At 43.0% G+C, this 5,983-nt stretch overlaps 1 long non-coding RNA gene across 1 annotated transcript; it reads right to left on the reverse strand.

Moving 5' to 3' along the window:
* Positions 1–2,907: 2,907 nt before the first annotated feature.
* LOC123332761 lies at positions 2,908–5,208 on the reverse strand. Its single transcript, XR_006549776.2, has 2 exons — positions 5,179–5,208; positions 2,908–4,935 (listed from the first exon to the last, which is right to left on the reverse strand). It is a non-coding gene; the product is annotated as an uncharacterized LOC123332761 (long non-coding RNA).
* Between the last annotated feature and the right edge of the window lie 775 nt (positions 5,209–5,983).

Below are 5,983 nucleotides of genomic sequence, written 5' to 3' on the forward strand. Positions count from 1 at the left end.
GTACAGTCAAGTCCTGCTCTGATAGACCTTATACCTAATACAGAACCTTCTAGTACAGGTTAAGAAGCAGAGATCTGAATTTAGATAGTCAAGTTTCAAGCCCTGCCTGTACCAGTTGATCAGCTGTGTGACCATGGCAAGTTTACTCAACCTGTGACTGTTTTCTTGTCTATAAAATGAAGATAATATTTAATAGGTTTGCTGCAGTGAATCAACAAATTTAGTTATCTTAGAACAGTGCCTAATACATAAAAGATATTCAGTCAATTTGGGTTACAATTTGCATTAAACTGGGAACTTTTGAGTTATTCACAGGACTGGAATTTTTAAATCTTACTGATATGAATCTGAGATTATAAGCAGCTTCAACCTAAAGCAAATGATTTCAAGGATAGAAATAAGAAGTTGATCAAGAACGGCTCTCCAGGTCTTTCCTCCCTGTAACAGACATGATACTCTAGCCCAGAATAAAGAAATGAAGTCTGTATGGCTTCTGATAGAGTGGGCAGTGTTTACATTACACACCATCTTCATTTTATACCTGAGTTATCTAGCCTAGACCTGCTTTCCTGGTGGCTCAGAGGGTAAAGCGTCTGCCTGCAATGCAGGAGACCTGGGTCCGATCCCTGGGTCAGGAAGATACCCTGGAGAAGGCAATGGCAACCCACTCCAGTACTCTTGCCTGGAAAATCCCATGGACAAAGAAGCCTGGTAGACTACAGTCCATGGGATCGCAGAGTCGGACATGACTGAGCGACTTCACTTCACTTACCTGGAAATGATATTTTCCAGGGACCCATATCTCATAGACCTCAGTTCTATTCATACAGGTAATCCTTAGCCAGAGGCATCTCCCTAAAGACACTACAGTGAAAGACCTCTTCTTCCTAGCAAATAGTCTATTTCCCCAGAGGAGGTCCAATTGCCAAGGAGATTAAACTTCTTTCCTTCTGTTGTTTAAATAGCTCAGTTGGTAAAGAATCCGCCTGCAATCCAGGAGACCCTGGTTCAATTCCTGGGTCGGGAAGCTCCACTGGAGAAGGAATAGGTTACCCACTCCAGTATACTTGGGCTTCTCTTGTGGTTCAGCTGGCAAAGAATCCGTCTGCAATGTGGGAGACCTGGGTTCCATCCCTGGGTTGGGAAGATCCCCTGGAGGAGGGAAAGGCTACCCACTCCAGTATTCTGGCCTGGAGAATTCCATGGACTCTATAGTCTATGGGGTCACAAAGAGTTGGACAGGCCACAACTGAGTGACTTTCACTTTCAGCCCCAAAATTCATATTGTTGAATCCCCAACTCTCAGTGTGATGGTATTTGGAAATGGGGCACTCAAGAGGTAATTAGGGTTAGATCAGTTGTAAAGGTGGGAATTTCTTGGTGGGATTATTGACCTTTAAGAAGGAGAATATCTCACAGCCCCCTAGCCCCCGCCCAGCCCACATACACCTTTCTTCACTACTCACAGAGGAATACCCACAGGAGAACACAAAGAGAAGGTGGCTGTCTAAGAGTTAGAAAGAGAGCTTTCAGCAGGAACTGAATCAGCAGGCACATTGATCACACACTTCCCAGACTTCAGAACCATGAGAAATAAATTTCTGCTGTTTAAGCCACTCAGTCTGTGGTATTTTATTATAGCAATCTGGGCTGACTAAGACACTTCCCTTTGTTTCTTTCCCCCAAGGTCTCTCCCTGAGAATGAATGAATAAATATACCACAGGCCAGATTTTTGAACACTTTTTTCTCATCTTTTTTTAAACTATATATATTTTTTAATAATGAAGGGAAAGCATCTGTTATTTTCTTCTCATGCAATCCCTCAGAGCACTATTTTTTTCTCTTTTGATAGGTAAAAATTCCCCATGGTTCCAACAGTCAAAAGAATATGTGAAGTCTCAATTCGTTCCTTGACACCATCTGCTCATTTCTAACTACTTTTATTAATTTCTGGGGTTTTCTCATTGCACTTTGCTATTTTCACCTAAAAACATAGTGGAGATCTTTGCATATCAGTATAAAGAGAACTTTCTCATTCTATCTCATAGCATCTAGTCTCCTGTGGCATGGATATTTTTAAAAATGCTTTGTAATATGAGCCTCTGGAAATGACAGCTACATCTCTGTAGCATGTTCCAAGGCCACTCTGTGTTCAACGTTCTCTGTGTTCCTAGGCTCTTTTTAAGATTTTGAATTTGTGTAATAACAATGAACATGAGATCTATCCTCTGAACACAATTTTAGGTGAACTTACTCATCTTACATAAATGAAGCTATATAATAGCCTTCACTTAGTTTTTTTTTTTATCATAAGGATGTCAACATGGAAAAAAATGAAAAATTTTCTATAACCATAAATTTATAGTAGACTAACCCCTCTCCCTTCAAGGAAACTTACAACTCAGTATTTGGCATTTTCAATCAATCAGTGTTGATTAGATTACATACATGCTAAAGAATTTATGCTAAATTTGACACACTCTTATTTGGCATTAAATATATATAATTTCCTTAACCTTTCATTATTGAAAATGTGGTGCCTATTTGAATAAAGAGGAGTGGTTAATAGTGTAGGCTTCAGAGTTGGACAGATGTATATTCTAATCCCAACTCATCTGTGACAAAACAGCTTTGTGATCTCAGTTAAATCTGCATAAGCATCAATTTCCCTATACTTTCAGTATGTAGAATTTACATCAGCGGGTTATGGAGATAAGCTATTGAAAAAAAAGTGAATTAATCATAGCATGCAGTAGTTAATGAATGGTAACTCTCCTTATCACCACCATCATTATTATACACATCTATTCTGGAAGAGATTCTGTACCATATGTCAATGAACAGTAATGTAGATGGTACCATCCTTGTTCTCAGAGCTCATAGTGCAGTGGGAGAGGCAATACCAGTAAGCAAAGAATAACTTTAATCAGTAACACAATAGACCACTAGACAAAATGCTATCTATCTCCAGGGAAGAAAAAAAAAATGTTCTAGAAAATACATTTTATACAGCAATCATCTTGAAAAGATAAAAGATTCAAGAAAGTCTGCACTGGAAGAGATAGCATACTTATCAACTTCAATTTTCACCTGTCAAAGAATTTAGAGAAATAAACAACATTAAAACAATGCAGTTGTAATTTTAACACAGAGACGGGTGAATTTAGAAGTCTTTTGGATCTGACAGTACTTTTGAATCTCAATAATTCCTTCTAGATAATGCAAACAGATAGGAGGATATAGGAATGGAATGAATCCTTGGACCTTGAGATTTACCCCTCTTGTTTTCCCTAAAGAAGCAAAGCGTGAAGTGGGAGGGAAAACACTGTACAATAAATAACAAATCTAAGTTTTGTTTTGCAACAATCAAAAATCATTGAAGAAACTGCATTTTGTCCCCAAGAGGAGTGAGAAGTGAATGCTTTTTGAAGAGGGTCCATAAATCCATAGGCTTTTTTTTTTTTTTTAACTTTGTTGAAGGGATAAAATGTCAAGAATATTATACCACTGATTACCACTGTTAACCTACATGCCTTGTAAGTAAAATATTCAAGATAAATGAAAAAGAATCCTCTGTGGCTGGCACAAGACTTTACACAACATTTTCGCAGACCTGCAAGACACCTTCCAGGTTTTAATGTATAAATGACCTAGGCTTATTTTAAAGAGAGCCATTAGTAGCAGAGAACTGCTTGTGGGTCCACAGTAACCAGAAAAGGAATTTCAAGCCCAAATCTTTTTGGACAGGAGTCAGCTCTGATTTCTGACTTTTCTTTCCCTCAGTGAGTCTCTTGATTACAGTTCTATAGTCCTTGCCTAATAGTCTGCCACAATATTTTGTTATTAATCTAGAGGCTTATGCCATCAGAAATTACGTTAGATGAGAACTTTGGTTGGAAATAGTTCATTATAATTCTTATTGCCACTTTATTAATTAGGAATAAGAATCACAACTCGAAGAAGCATTTAACTTTGTGGCAAGCAGAGAATGTATAGATTTATACCAGAAGAATGGGAACATTCTCTACCCGAAACTGTACAAAGTCAGTCTCCAAGACACATCCAACCAACGAAGTGGGTTTAACTGCAAACTAGTAACACAGAAATGAAATGCCTCTTTATCCTTTAGCATCTCACCACCAAATTCATTATTCAGATCTCCTCCAAGCAGGCTCCGCTTAGCTTCAAACTCTGCTTTAACTGCATCAGAAGAAGGTAAGCCAGGGCGTCAAACCCGTGCACTCTGACTCCCTAGGCGCGGGACTCTTGAGTATCTCTGCGCACAAGTGCTATTTAGCAGGACGGTGTCGCGGTCCTCTGGCTCCAACCGGCAGCCTTCATCCATCCATTACTCCCTAAAATCGACCGTTCCTCTTGGCTTACTACAGCGTGGACTCAAACCGAATTCAAAGCCGGTTCATCCCAGAAATACAGATGGGCGCCCAGAAGCTATTGGTCCGCAGATACCGGGCGCGGCGATGCTCATCTTTGAAAGCTCTGTATCGATTTCTGAGCTGTGAGTAGCACTGCTAGAGCTCCTATCTACACAAGTTTCATCTTTGCACCGAATCATCCTTTTGTTCCACTTTCGAGCCTTGGCAAATCCAAGTTCAGCGTTTAAGTACTGTCTTCCAGGCAAATTCTATCGCCTTTAAACTTGAAGCGGACTCTCAGAGCCAGTCAAGACCCCCTGGTTCCAAGAGCTACTTGGATGGAGACCTTGGCGGAGCGTCGCTTCCAACGCGGGAGCAAAGGAAGCTCACGCTTTCCCCACCCGGCGCAACTTCGCGTTTTCCACCAGCAGGTCCTAAGGTGCAGAGATTCGCGAATCCCAGGAGTGAAAACACCTGCAGCGATGTTCAGCCTGGTCAGTACTTGGGAAGGCAGAGTGATGCTCTGCAGGTGTGGCGACCTTAGAGTGCACGAAGGCGAACCTGGGTTTAAAAAAAAAAAAAAAAGGAAAAGTTTACTTTCGGTGAGCAATTCCAACAGCTCAGTCCGGGTAAGACAAACTCGCGCGGGGAGGCTCCTTTCTGTGGAACTGTGAAAGAGACAACCAGGGGCGCTTCTGACAGCGATGTCTCTCCAGCGTGAGGTTCCCGGGTTGCGTGCAACCAAGGATCCCTCCAGGCTGTTTTGGGAAGAAAAAGATGTTGGGACAGGGGCTAGCCGGAGACCTGGAGAGCAACTCCTGTTACCAAACCTTGGAAATGGCTGCTAAAGGGGCTGGGTCTCCAGACTCCTAATCCCTCCCCTTTCTCCAGTTGAGCCTTTCACCTGCTACCGTCCAGTTTACAATATAAGCGTAGAACCTAAATTAGCCTAGTTTCAAAAGCTAGGCCTCACAAATCCCTACGAAGCTCCTTCCAAAAAGATCTATGCGAGCTTCAGGAGTTCATAGGGGAAATGCTACGTGAGGGAGTGGACAGGTAAGGGGGAGATGAGAAACGATTATGTCCAGGAAACGATGTCTCGGCTCCTCTATTCGAAGGACCTCGGGGAGCCTCTTGGCTTCCTTGCAAGCAGCAGCTGCCACTTTGCCCCACATTTGAAGGGTCTTAGATGGCCCTGGAGGGTGGAGATACGGACGTGGTTAATCTTTAGTCCGGCCACCTAGAACAGGGTACTGAGACAGTAACTCGCCTCATGAAAAGAGCCAGGCAGCCAAGATGCCAGAGAGGGCGGGAGCCTGGGAGGTGGCCGCAAGGATTTGAGGGTTTACAGGGAGGAACTGCCTGCCTGCAGTAATCTCTTAAATAGTGGACAGTGATTGACTCTTCACATCATTTGGATCCTTGGAACACCTGCCCCATTTTGCATCTCTCGACTTCTCTCTCCCTGGTGGCCTGGGGCCGCGGGCTCGGGGCCGGGCGTGCGTCTGTGGCTGTGCGCGCGCGCGAGTGTCTGTGCGTGTGTGCCCGTGTGTGTGTGCGCCTGTGTGTGCGCGCATCCTCCGCGCCAAGCCCGGGCGCCTGGACCCAG

Source organism: Bubalus bubalis, chromosome 3 (assembly GCF_019923935.1).
Source record: "Bubalus bubalis isolate 160015118507 breed Murrah chromosome 3, NDDB_SH_1, whole genome shotgun sequence".
NCBI lineage: Eukaryota > Metazoa > Chordata > Mammalia > Artiodactyla > Bovidae > Bubalus > Bubalus bubalis.